Source organism: Ranitomeya imitator, chromosome 2 (assembly GCF_032444005.1).
Source record: "Ranitomeya imitator isolate aRanImi1 chromosome 2, aRanImi1.pri, whole genome shotgun sequence".
NCBI classification, from domain to species: domain Eukaryota; kingdom Metazoa; phylum Chordata; class Amphibia; order Anura; family Dendrobatidae; genus Ranitomeya; species Ranitomeya imitator.
This window is the reverse complement of record NC_091283.1, coordinates 724,890,994-724,904,678: the sequence shown is the minus strand read 5'-3', so window position 1 is coordinate 724,904,678 and position 13,685 is coordinate 724,890,994. Positions and strand designations below refer to the sequence as shown.

Genomic DNA, 13,685 nt, shown 5'->3' with positions numbered 1-13,685 from the left:
ATTGCTGTCCCCGATGGGGCTCACAATCTAAATTCCCAGTCAGTATGTCTTTGGAATGTGGGAGGAAACCGGAGTACCCGGAGGAAATACACACAAACACAGAGAGAACATACAAACTCTTTGCAGATGTTATCCTTAGTGGGGTTTGAACCAAGGACTCCAGTGCTGCAAGGCTGCTGTGCTATCCACAGTGCCACAACTACTGCAACATCCTCCTTTGTGGCCTACCCTCTAACACTCTCGCACCCCTCCAGTTTGTCTTTAACTCTGCTGCCCGACTAATTAATCTCTCTCCCCGCTACACTTCTGCTTCCCCTCTTTGCAAAACCCTTCACTGGCTCCCAATTTCCCAGCGTATCCAGTTTAAACTACTAAACTGACCAACAAAGCCATCCATAACCTTTATCCTCCGTATATTTCCATACTAATCTCTCAATATCTTCTCTCACGTAATCTCTGGTTCTCACAAGACCTCCTCTCCTCCACACTAATTCGCTCCTCACCCAATCGCCTCCAAGACTTCTCCCGAATATACCCCATCATCTGGAATTCTGATTAACACGTCAACACGTCCGATTATCCACTACATTTGGATCCTTCAAATGGAACCTGAAAACCCATCTCTTCAAGAAAGCTTACAACCTGTAATGACCACACGACTACCTCAACACCATTGGAGCTACCTCAACCCCGGACCTACTGTCTCCTTCCCCACCATCCTGTAGAATGTAAGCCCGCAAGGGCAGGGTCCTCGCCCCTCTGTACCAGTCTGTCATTGTTAGATTTGTTTACTGTAAGTGATATTTGTATTTTGATGTAACTCCTTCTCATGTACAGCACCATGAAATTAATGGTGCCGTATAAATAATAATAATAATAATAATAATAATAATAATAATTATAATAATAATAATAATTGGTAGAACTACAACCCCTCTAATTGTCTAAGCAAGTTAGGGCAAAGGCAACTTTTGTATGATTTGCTCCCCTGAAAAATATATTTTATTTTACTTTCTTATATTGGGCCAAAACTTTTAACAGCAGATTAAAGACAAGACGATCACTGTACCCATTTGGGGCATACCACATTAATTCCTATTGTCATGTCTTTGGAGTGTGGAAGGGAAGCCCCACAAGCACAGAGAGAACATACGAACTCCTAGCAAACATTGTCCTTGATGGAATTAGAACCCAAAATTACCAAACCAACAAGGCTAAACCACTGAGCCACCGTGCCACCCAAACTGACTGACCCAATAAGCGAAAGTCAAGTTTCACCAAGCAAAACCAAATCCCAAATACTCATCTTTCATCACTAAAAATAGAAAGCTAAATATAGACTTGAAGTATCAATTACTTTCTCTATGTGTTTACCACTATCCTAATCTGTGTTTTTTTCCATTTTGTAGGCATAGATATAAATCAAATATGATCAATATATAATTAAAAGAAAAATTATAATATTATATTGAAACACAAACGTATAAAACAAAAAGCTACCAAATGGCTTTACAGACATACAGTGGGTACAGAAAGTATTCAGACCCCTTTAAATTTTTCACTCTTTGTTTCATTGCAAAAATGAAATTCAAAAAAGTTAATTTTTTTCTCATTAATGTACACTCTTTACTGGAAAAAAAACAGAAATGTAGAAATTTTTGCATATTTATTTAAAAATGAAAAACTGAAATATCACTGTCATATCAGTATTCAGACGCTTTGCTCAGACACTCATATTTAAGTCACCTGCTGTCCATTTCCTTGTTATCCTACTTGAGATGGTTCTCCTCCTTCATTGTAGTCCAGCTGTGTTTAATTAAACTGATAGGACTTGATTTGAAAAGGCACACACCTGTCTATATCTGACTTCACAGCTCACAATGCATGTCAGACCAAATGAGAATCATGAGGCCAAAGGAACTGGCCAGGAAGCTCAGAGACAGAATTGTGGCAAGGCACAGATCTGGCCAAGGTTACAACAGAATTTCTGCAGTACTCAAGGTTCCTAAGAGCACAGTGGCCTCCATAATCCTTAAATGGAAGAAGATTTGGACCACCAGAAGTCTTCCTAGAGCTTGCCATCCAGCCAAACTGAGAAATCGTGGGAGAAGAGCCTTGGTAAGAGAGGTAAAGAAGAACCCCAAGATAACTGTTGCTGGGCTGCAGAGATGCAGTAGGGAGATGGGAAAAAGTTCCACAAAGTCAACTATCACTGCAGCCCTCCACCAGTCGAGCCTTTATGGCAGAGTGGCCTAACGGAAGCCTCTCCTCAGTGCAAGACATATGAAAGCCTGCATATAGTTTGCTAAAAAACACATGAAGGACTACCAGACTATGAGAAATAATATTATCTGGTCTGATGAGATGAAGATAGACATTTTGGTGATAATCTTAAGCGGTATGTGTGGAGAAAACCAGGCACTGCTCATCACCTGCCCAATACAATCCCAACAGTGAAACATGGTGGTGGCAGCATCATGCTATGTGGGTGTTTTTCAGCTACAGGGACAGGATGACTGGTTGCCATTGACTGAAACATCAATGTGGCCAAGTACAGAGATATCCTGGATGAAAACCTCTTCCAGAGTGCTCTGGACCTCAGACTTGGCAAAAGGTTCACCTTCCAACAAGACAATGATCCTAAGCACACAGCTAAAATAACAAAGGAGTGGATTCAGAACAACTCCGTGACCATTCTTGACTGGCCCAGCCAGAGCTCTGATCTGAACCCAATTGAGAATCTCTGGAGAGACCTGAAAATGGCTGTCCACCAACGGTCACAATCCAACCTGATGGAACTGGAGAGGATCTGCAAGGACGAATGGCAGAGGATCCCCAAATCTAGGTGTGGAAAACTTGTTGCATCATGAAGATTCATGGCTGTATTAGCTCAAAAGAGGGATTCTACTCAATACTGAGCAAAGGGTCTCAATACTTATGACCACGATATATTTCAGTTTTTCTTTTTAACAAATTTGCAAATTTTTCTTCATTTCTGTTATTTTTTTCAGTCAAGATGGGGTGCAGAGTGTACATTAATGAGAAAAAAATGAACTTTTTTGAATTTACCAAATAGCTGCAATGAAACAAATAATGAAAAATGTAAAGGGGTCTGAATATTTTACCCACTGTACAATAGCTCCATTTTTAAAACTTTTCAGATAAAAACTACTAATAATGATTTCAGTCAACAGCCTTAGAGAGGTATTCACACAGGTCAGGGACCCATCAAACTGAGACCACCTTGATGATGGTTGATTGGCACATAATATTTGCAAACATTGAAAGGAACAGATGGCACTCACCGGTTAAAAAACAGCCGTTTTGCGCTGCAGTGGCGCTTCTACTGGTCACATTTTGGCCAAATTTTATTCTAATCTTCTCATATTTGTTCCTAATCCTCCAAAGCTGTATTGCTATTCAAATTTCACATATTCCAAGTTGACATGCTTTAGCATGATAGAGTGCAACCTTTTTTTGTATATTGTATATGGAGGGAGCTCCTCCTGGTATGCACCTATTCACACTAGTCTGAATGTGCCAGTCAGTTTTTTGCCTTTTGTACTTAATATGATAACATGATGCACCAAAGAAAATATAAGTTTGAACTTTTTTTGAAATTGCCCAAAGTTATAAGCTAAATATGCTCCCCTGCTTTATAGCCCATTAAAAAAAGGAAAAGTTAGTAATTTTAGAAACTACTGTCAAATTATGTTTCCATAGCAGCTTTCTGTAAGTAAGTTACTGCTCATCAATTAGAAGCAGCCCAGCTATATAATAAATACTACATAACATGGGAAGTCGAGAAGCATGTAATGTTACAAGCCTCAAGGGAGGCCATTTTATGCATGTCTCTTCTGCACACTTTTCTCACTTATTCTCCCATCTCATCCTCGGCTTTAGCATCAACCTATTAAGAAAAATGGGGTCCCATTGCTTTTGTGACACATGAATAGAAGGTCGGAAGAACTCATAATGTTATATTCTGTCTCCATGGTGACTCTCCCCTTCAGAAGGCCAAGTTATTTAGTTTGTTGACAGGATGATTTGTTACAGAATTTAGAAAAATGTTATGTTAGCCATTTTTTGACTGAAACAGCTCATTTCTGTCTTGTTTTTCCATTTCTGTTTGAATAAGATCCTTTGGTGTTATCTACGGCTGGAAGCTTTACAGTCAATACGTGTTTTTGATGGGTACATGAGTAAAAGCCATTGTAATCAGACTGGAATGGTTTAAAATTCTTTGTAAATCTTTAAAGGGGTTGTACTGGCTGTGACTGCCGGACACTGTCACAATTTCCCAGTAATTCCCGTGCGAGAGGGCAGTGACGTGACCACAAGTATGTGATCTGCATACTTGCTATCATGTGCAAACCAGACTCATCTCTTTAATTAAAAGAAGTGAAACAAGTCTACCTAGTCTAAAGTCTAGTCAGCAAGTGATGGCATATAGGCAAATTGCTTACTCGTGGTCATGTCACAACCACTTGCACTGGAAATACCTAGGAATCGTGACAGCAAGTGCACCGAACCCTGTCATGATTGGGCAGTCTGTAGCTGCTTAGAATGAGTACAGACTTTTGGCCCACGACTGGAGACATCTTTAAACTAAAAGTCTCTAAATTACGTACAACTAATAGGACTCTCTAAAGGAAGTATGGCTGTACGTCAAACTATAGAACTACTCTGACATTTTTTGCTATGATAAGATGCTGTTATTGTTTGTGGTTACTTTTTTGATGAATGGATAAAACAATGACTGGCAAAACAGCTGTAAAAAACACACAACCAAAACTATGGAAAAATGCTCGAAGAAAGCAACAGCAATCAAAAACGATAAAGAATATGAAGAAAAAAAATATTGATTTGTCGGGAAGCATGTTCCTCCTGGAAAAGTCAGCAGGTTTGCCTGAATTCAAAAGACGTTTTGTGCACCTAACTTTAGTTTATCCCATGTCTCCAAATGTCAAAATTCAGTCTTAGTACATGTACAGCAAAAAGTGTAGTATTGCTGTGTTACCTATAAAAATCTCTGAAAATGAATTTATGTAAACATAAGACAAAAGTCACTTTTGTTCTACTTTTACTTATTTTTTGCATGAAAGTTTTTCCACATCTAAACTAAAAAAAAGCATTACTGCGTTCTGTCGAGATTGTCTGCATCAACCAGAACTAACTTGAATAATGTATAAAGTCAAAACTGTCGACTATACATATACTGTACAGGTAATTCCTGTATATGTATTTCCTTTTCAATGTTATAAAGCAAGAATTCATGACGTGCAGAATATAGCAGCTTGCACATTAGAAATTCATTTCTCAGTAGAACTGTGGATTCATTTTTCATGCACACGACATGGTTCTTGCACTGAAACACATCTACTGTGACAAAGCCCAAAACATATGCAGAGGACTTAGAAAATGCTGTCTTAGGGTATGTGCACACAACGTCTTTTTCAACAAGCTTTAAAAAGCGCTAAATAGACATTAAAAAGAATGAACTGTAATGTAAAAATGACTTGCTATGCATAAGATCAGTCTTTTTAACTTATTTTAACGGCTTTAATACAAAGCCGTTAAAAAAAGGAACCTAACCATTTTTCAGGCAGCTTCCGCTTGAAAACCGCTCGTTAGTTTATATAGTAGAAGATTTTTAAAAAATCTGTCAGCCAAAGACATAGTAAAACACAACTAAAATAATGCCAAAAAAGACGCTTTAGTAGTGATGAGCAAACCCAAACTATAAAGTTCGGGGTTCATACTGGTCATGGTGTTGAACTCCGAACACAAACTTCTCCCGGAAGTCCGTTTTAGTGTTCAGAGTTCCAGGAGAATGGTATTGGAGAGAGAGAGACTATGCTCCCTTTGGAACCCCCATAGCCATTACTAAGACCATTTTACAACACCAAAGTTTGGGTCCCCATTGACTTCTATGGAGTTCAGCTTCTTGATCAAGTTCGGTTAGAGTTATGGTACCCGAACTTAACTTTTTACAAAAGTTTGGTCAAACGTGACGAATCCGAAATCATCCCCACACTGTAGTAGAAAATACTCCAGCAAGTCCTGAAGCATCTCCCACTTGAAAAACATGCCGAGTTCGCATACGTCCAAAAAATTGTTGCGTGCACATACCATTGGAATTTGAGATTATGCACATAGCTGTCTTATGGATACACAAGACATGGAGCCATGATACAGTGCCTAAGGAAAGCATTGTACGTCTAGGAATCTCACATTTATACAAAGAACTGCTTTGACATGGATTTATATTTATCATATATTTGTAATACAGAGTCAATATACTCTTTGTACACAGCTTTACATAGTTTATACAGCCTAATAAAATAAAAATGTTCTTGATATTCCACAAAATTCAAATTTCAAATGTCCAAATTTGAAATGATCAGAAAATGTACATATCAAATATAGATGTGCTACCAAATTCACAAACTGCAACATATTTTTAGCTGTCAAAAATGTAGCTTTCATTTCCAGCACTGGATAAGACATGTTCAGGTTATCCAAGGACAAGACTGTAAAGTTACTGAGCAACCAAGCTGGAAATGTAGGATCAAACAAGTGATGTCATGCTTCACTTCTAAAGCCGTTTCAGAAGCATAGGAAATATAACATGACACAAGAATAATATTGACCCACTGCCTAGCTGACCCATGGTTAATGATAATCAATCTGAAAAAAAAAACTGAAAATGTTTTGCTACATCCCAAGACAGAATTCTATCTGAACACCAAATGCCACAGGTTGTCTTATCGAGATGCCTGTATTAGGCTATGTAGACCCCACACCCTTTGAGGTAGAATGGAGGATGCTCACAAAGAACAACTTTCACTTTGGGAGGACTCACCTTGCAATTTATTAGCTAACATGTGATGCTAATTATATTTGTCTGGCCTAATACAAATTCCTGTGGCAAGAAGACAGCTGATCATCCAAAGTAAGAGAAGTGGGAACTATTTAATGGCTGTAGTGGAAAAAATGTTAATTAAAGAGGCTTCCAGCCGGATATAAGTGAACTTTAAAGACATTGTCTCATCATAGCGCAATCTCTCTAAAAATGCAGGAGCACAATGATGATCATCTAATTGCCGCAGGCCCAAACAGTATCCTGCAGCAACCACTGCAAGTATAATATAGAATCACATTATAGCCAAGCAGATGGGTTACCTGCAAGCCTCTATGAAGTTGACCTGCTCACTGTCTAGGCTTTGGCGCAGATAGTGCAAGTCCCAGTGAACTAAATATGGCAACATCACAAATCTCTTGTCTTGTTTTGACTATCTAGTATAATTGCCGCCACGTCGCGACCAATCAGCGACGGGCACAGTCCGGCCGAGAATTAGTCCCTCCCTAGTTCCGTCCAGTCAGTGCCCACCGCCCAATCCATAATCCCCTCCAGTCAGCGCTGACACAGGGTTAATGGCAGCGTTAACAGACCGCGTTATGCTGCAGGTAACACTGCTATTAACCCTGTGTGACTAACTTTTTACTATTGATGCTGCCTATGCAGCATTAATAGTAAAAAGATCTAATGTTAAAAATAATAAAAAAAACTAAAAACCTGCTATTCTCACCTTCCGTTGTCCACCAATGCGCGCGGGGCTGCCGCCAGCTACCGTTCCCAGAGATGCATTGCGAAATTACCCAGAAGACTTAGTGGTCTCGCAAGACCGCTAAGTCATCTGGGTAATTTTGCAATGCATCTCTGGGAACGGAAGCTGGAGGCAGCAGCGTGTGCATCGTGACAGCTTTGCTGGACACCGGCGGGTGAGTATATACCTATTTTTTATTTTCATTTTTTTTAAGAGGGATATGGTGCCCACACTGCTTTATACTATGTGGGCAGTGTTATATACTGCGTGGCTTCTATATACTACGTGGCCAGTGTTATATACTGCACGGGCTGTGTTATAAACTATGTAGCCTGCGTGATATACTGTGTGGGCAGTGTTATATATTACATGGGCAGTGTTATATACTGCATGGACTGTGCTATATATTACGTGGGCAGTGTTATATACTGTGTGGCTGCTATATACTATGAGGCCAGTGTTATATACTGCGTGGGCTGTGCTATATATTATGTGGGCAGTGTTATATACTGTGTGGGCTGTGCTATATATTACGTGGACAGTGTTATATTCTGTGTGGCTGCTATATATTATGTGGGCAGTGTTATATACTGTGTGGGCTGTGCTATGTATTACGAGGGCAGTGTTATATACTGCGTGGCTGCATTATACTATGTAGGCTGTGTAATATACTGCGTGGCTGTGTTATAGACTGCGTGGGCTGTGTTGTATACTATGTGGTTGCTATATACTACGTGGCCTGTGCTATATACTATGTGGCTGCTATATATATAAGTACATACATACATATGTTAGAATACCTGATGCATTAGAATCGGGCCTCCATCTAGTAGACTGATAAATTGTAACAGTTGGCAAGAAAAAGTTATTTTACTATAAATTAAGACTAATATTTCTGTTTGTTGAGATCAGAGAGTGATGAAGTTCCACATTACAGGACATCAGTGCTGTAACATTTCAGAGCTCTCCACTATGTCACCAGTTTGTCAGATAAATCTTCAGTTTGGCTTGAGTAATTAGAATGTGACATTAGATAGTATTATTATTATTATCATTTATTTTAGAGCTAAGAATATATCTATTGTTAAATGTTAATGCAAAGTTAAAAAGATGCATAACCTGAGCACTGCCAAATGACAGTTTTGGCCCAGTTGCTAGATATGAGTGCATCATGCAAAATGAGAACTTGCCTGTTCGTTCGGCTTTCCTGTGCAATTTGATTTGCAGAAAAGTTATTCTTCGCAAGTTTAATGTCTTTTATTATGCTCTGAAGTCTCTCCAGACCTTTGAGCAGTGTTTCCAGTCCTCAAGAGCCTCTAACAGGTCATGTTTTCAGGATTTCTTTAGTATTGAAGAGGTGATAATTCTATTACCTACACAGGCAATAATTCCATCACGTGTGCAATACTAAGGAAATCCAGAAAACATGACCTGTTGGTTGCTCTTGAGGATCGGAGATGGGGAACATTGCCTTAGAGCATAATAAACACAATATGTAAAAAAAAAAAGATCATTACTCTCACCTCACTATTGACCTCACCAGCGGCTCCACTGCTTACCGTCATGCAAAATCATTTCATCTTCAGATCAACATCGGTAGTAGTGAAATCCCAAAGCCTTGGTTGCCAGGTTGAGGTCTGGATGATCTCATGTATCTTGGCATGGGTTGCAACCTTTGCATGTGCATGTGTAGAGACTTCCCGCACTTAGCAAACCAGGAAGCCTTTGCCTGACAATCAATGCTCAGGAATTTCATCTCAGTCGATGCTGAAGCAAAGATGGGACCAGATGGCGGTCAGGAGTGGAGGGGCCGGTTAGGTGAGTATAATCATTTTAGGTTTTTTTATACCTTTTAATTGTCTTTTATTTTAAAATCATGATAATTGAATAAGCATGGAAGCAAATTACAAAAAAATCTACAATTTGGCTATTGCTGATTTTGGTAAAATTTGAGTAGAATTCAATTCTACTCAAATGTATTCACTCATCTCTAATTGTGACCTTAGTATTCTCTATTTATAAAGCACATAATGCAAATACTTTAATTAAGTATGATGCAATGGATGGTAAGGTATCAATTATTTTATTTTTTGATCACGCTCACTGATTATTTTGTAAATGCTCTTCACATTGTAATTTCAAGTGGTCAATTTGACATATCCATGTCTTATCCTTGGTTTTACCCTTTTTTTCTGTGCTATGTTGTGCATAAATATGTGATTCTTGAGAATTTGTGTTAGTCTTTGCCTGATGAAGAGACCGGTGTAGTCTGGAAAGCTTGCAATTTGTTACCATATTTTCAGTTAGCCATTAAAAGGTATCAACCACTGAGGACTCTCAATTCTAAATATTATTCTATCTACGGGCTAACACAGTACCAAGATATATTTCTTTCCTGTATCAGTTTGACATAATCATTATCCAACTACAGTATAACTGGAAATCTAATATAGTACACATGTTGGCTTAATGGACTCTTCACTGTATATTGATAATAAGGGAATGATAGAAGGAAAAATAGCATTATAGTAAACCATGTCAACTGCATCCTTTAAAATTGGCATGAGGTCATGTATATTTTAACACTGCCTTTCTTCCTTGAAGACATTGTTTAAGGTCAAAGATTATCAGAAGGACTACAAACCCAGCCTAACTGAAGCAATGTTAGTCCTTTACTGCAGGAAAGTCTCTCGGACTCCCTGGTTAAGACTTAGGTATTGAATATATACTGTATTGAGTGAGAAGGGTCATTTTCAGACAACCTGTATTTAGGTAAGATAGCACTGAAAAAAATTTGAATGACCCTTTTCATTATATTTCAAGAGGTTGAATTTGTGGAATTGGTCCATGCAGTATGTCTAAACAGAGGAGTTCAATGAATACAGACATAAAAGCCTCTTTATTGCACATTTATGGTATAAAAACTATTTTTACTTGCTCTCCTTTCAGATATGTTTAATGAAGTTACAGCTTTTGGGCCCCAATGACAGTACTTCTTGAACCATTTTATGGGAGATAAAGTAGGTTCCTGGCAATTAGTTGATAGTCTTTTAGTTTCTTGTACTGTAGTTTATATTGTGTTGTAATTCATAATTTTGCCCTTAAAGTATAAATAAATCATCATCCTGTCCACGGTTGTCTTGTACACAGTAATATGCACTAAAATGTGTGAAGAGCAGATATTCTGCTGGTAACAGGAACAATGGAGCATTTAGCTTCTGGAGGACTGCATAGGCAAATATATATCCCTAGCTCCTCAGTTCTTGTCTGGAGGAGCAATTACTTTATATGCCACTGCTGTTCACTAGATCAAATAGGGCACAAAATGTGAAATCCTTACTGGAAGAAAGTGCATTTTTGAGTTAAAGCTGACTTGTCGATTTAAATCATAGCAGCTTCTCAAGACATAGTGTGAAAGCTCATAAATAGGAAAAAAGTATGACTTTAGAGTTTGTGAACTTCTCAGTTCTTTGTGGACAATATGCAACAACACAGTAGGTGCAGTAAAATTGTTGGGTCTTACCCACCGTCAAATGCTTCATATTCTTTGCTTTCTACTGAGCTGCAATCATTCTAAGTTTGGCATGTAATTTACTCTCTTATGTCCAATGGCTAAAGCTTTTTTTACCGTGTTCAAGGAATATGTAATGCTAATTAGAGATGAGCGGATGGTTGCACGCAACCCTAGTCAATGGTCTATGCCAGTGTTCTCTGGCTATGGACAGAAGCTGCATACATTTCCTGAGCTTCTGGGTTCCTGGAGGCAGTGTTTTATTGGCCTGCCTGGTGTGACACCGTCTGTCCTGCCTTCAGCACACAGGTGACATCTTGCCAACTTCGCTAATTAGCCAAGCCTGGGATTTCAGAAGCTAAGGAGTATTTCAGATGGTAAGGAGCGAGGACCAGGGTTGCATGAACTGATCTGCTTATCTCCAGTGATGATGTATACAGTCAACTAATATATACATTTATGCAAGATATACAACTGCTTTGGTTTTCATTGGCTGTAAGCTATAATCATCAACATTAACAGAAATAAACACTTGAAATAGATCTCTGTTTGTAATGACTCTATATAATATATGTGTTTCACTTTTTGTATTGAAGAACTGAAATAAATTAGCTTTTTGATGATATTCTAATTCAGCGAGAAGCACTTATAATTGCATATTTCACCAAATCGCTTGCATTGCCAAAATATGTACACCATTCTTATGGCATATATCATGTTTTTTATACTTTAAAAGCATGTTCTAAATATACAGTAAAGTAGTTGCATTTCTTAAAATATGTCCAGATTGTAGGGGAAAGTCTAAAATCCTATTTTATACAAATTAGTGTAACCCACTGTTAAAGTTATCCCCAACACTGACATTCAAAATATGCTTTAACTGTGAAAAATCAGTCGTAGGCGTGCTATAATAGTTTGCCGATACAAGAACTGGACTACTGACGTACTGTAGAGAAAGCTCATCATTAGTGTAGCAAGAACTAAAAAATCAAACTAAGATCTATTATAGCACGTAGTTGGGCTGAATCTGACTCTCTAGGTCATTACGCTAGCTTATGTCTACAGGAATGGCCTGAAAAAGTTGAATGTGTAACTTAATGAGGACTTCATGCCAAAAGGTTACTTGCAATTTAGACAATGTTTCCCAGCATGCCCAATTTTGGCATAGAAGTGTTTCTGATTTTGTAGCGGTCTCCAAACCTGAGCAGAATGGTTTCTGTAATTTGCATTGAGTATAAAGTTTTCAGGTCGATTCTAATTTTGCTCATACAATTTTACAGATTATTTTTAACAGGACTTTATATGATTTGACATTTATGTAAGTTACATTTAAGGAATAATTCCCCTTAACATGGAACAAGTGGAACCCTTCCACAGTGTTTAAAACAAAATGAGAGCGTGGATAGGATACAGAGCATTCCGCAAATGACCCAAAATTAGAACCTTGAATGATCATAACATTACATTAGTTTTTAGTGCTGGCTATTTGGCTTATTTTTAGTTCTGCTGCATTAGGACGCAGTACTGATCATTGTAACATAATTGTAATCATTGCCCATGCAGAATTTGCCATTATGAAAGAACAATCATTTGTTTGTGAAGTAGCTTAAAAAATAGACCTTAGTGGTATGGGAATATGCTCAAAGTCACCTTTTCATGCAGCTTTGTTCTTCTGGACATTTGAAAGTGCATCTAAGGGTAAGACAGACACTGAGTAGGTATTTTGGTGAGCTATGGGCAGTCAGTGTTGGTGAATGCTACAGGACTGATTTTCAATCAAGGATTAAGGTACCTTCACACTGAATGATATCGCTAGCGATCCGTGACGTTGCAGCGTCCTCGCTAGCGATATTGTTCAGTTTGACAGGCAGCAGCGATCAGGATCCTGCTGTGATGTCGTTGGTCGCTGCAGAAAGTCCAGAACTTTATTTCGTCGCTGGACCTCCTGCAGACATCGCTGAATCGGCGTGTGTGACGCCAAGTCAGCGATGTCTTCACTGGTAACCAGGGTAAACATCGGGTTACTAAGCGCAGGGCCGCGCTTAGGAACCCGATGTTTACCCTGGTTACCAGCGTAAAAGTAAAAAAAACAAACACTACATACTTACCTTCCGCTGTCTGTCCCCGAAGCTCTGCTTCTCTGCTCTGGCTGTGAGCGCCGGCCAGCCGGAAAGAAGAGCGGTGACGTCACCGCTCTGCTTTCCGGCCGCTGTGCTCACAGTCAGTGCAGGAAAGCACAGCGCCGGGGACAGACAGCGGAAGGTATGCAGTGTTTGTTTTTTTTACTTTTACGATGGTAACCAGGGTAAACATCGGGTTACTAAGTGTGGCCCTGCGCTTAGTAACCCGATGTTTACCCTGGTTACCGGCATCATTGGTCGCTGGAGAGCTGTCTGTGTGACAGCTCTCCAGCGACCAAACAGCAACGCTGCAGCGATCAACATCGTTGTCAGTATCGCTGCAGCGTCGCTGAGTGTGAAGGTACCTTTAGAGATGCAAGAATCGATTCACAGGACTCTAATCCTTTGGCGAGGTAAGTAATCTGTGACTACTCTATGGGAACT

General features: G+C 39.1%; 1 protein-coding gene across 1 annotated transcript in view; it reads right to left on the bottom strand.

Annotated features, from left to right (window-relative positions):
- Positions 1-13,685, bottom strand: part of GRID1 (glutamate ionotropic receptor delta type subunit 1) — a 2,008,846-nt gene that overhangs the window by 1,884,775 nt on the left and 110,386 nt on the right. The gene's annotated exons all lie outside the window — the stretch shown is intronic.